Source organism: Octopus bimaculoides, chromosome 7 (genome assembly GCF_001194135.2).
Source record: "Octopus bimaculoides isolate UCB-OBI-ISO-001 chromosome 7, ASM119413v2, whole genome shotgun sequence".
Taxonomy (NCBI): domain Eukaryota; kingdom Metazoa; phylum Mollusca; class Cephalopoda; order Octopoda; family Octopodidae; genus Octopus; species Octopus bimaculoides.
This window is the reverse complement of record NC_068987.1, coordinates 78218557-78219004: the sequence shown is the minus strand read 5'-3', so window position 1 is coordinate 78219004 and position 448 is coordinate 78218557.

Below are 448 nucleotides of genomic sequence, written 5' to 3'. Positions count from 1 at the left end.
TTTTTTTTTTTTTTTTGCTGGTGTATAAATATATTCATGAGATGCAAGAAGAGCTAGCTGACATGAATGATGGGTAGAAAAACCAAAAGAAAAAAAGCGTTAAGCTTTGGGGCACGTGTTTTTATTCACTAATCTCAGCTTAAGTCCCCTGCCACGGAGAGAAACTGCCTTGAGAAAATTAGACAAAATAAAAGGACGTGTTGGAAAGATATGGGTATCTATATGTTTTAAATCCTTGCTTTTATGCCACTCTACACCACACGCAGACATGATCACATCATAAACGCACTTGTGGGTATGTTTGTGTAACTCTACGCGTATGCATAGAAGTATATTAAGTGGGTATATGTAAGTTTATGTGTTCTGAAACGTGGATACCCGTGTACCTAAATACATATACATACATATATACAGAGAGAAAGAGAGAGATGTATATATATATATATAT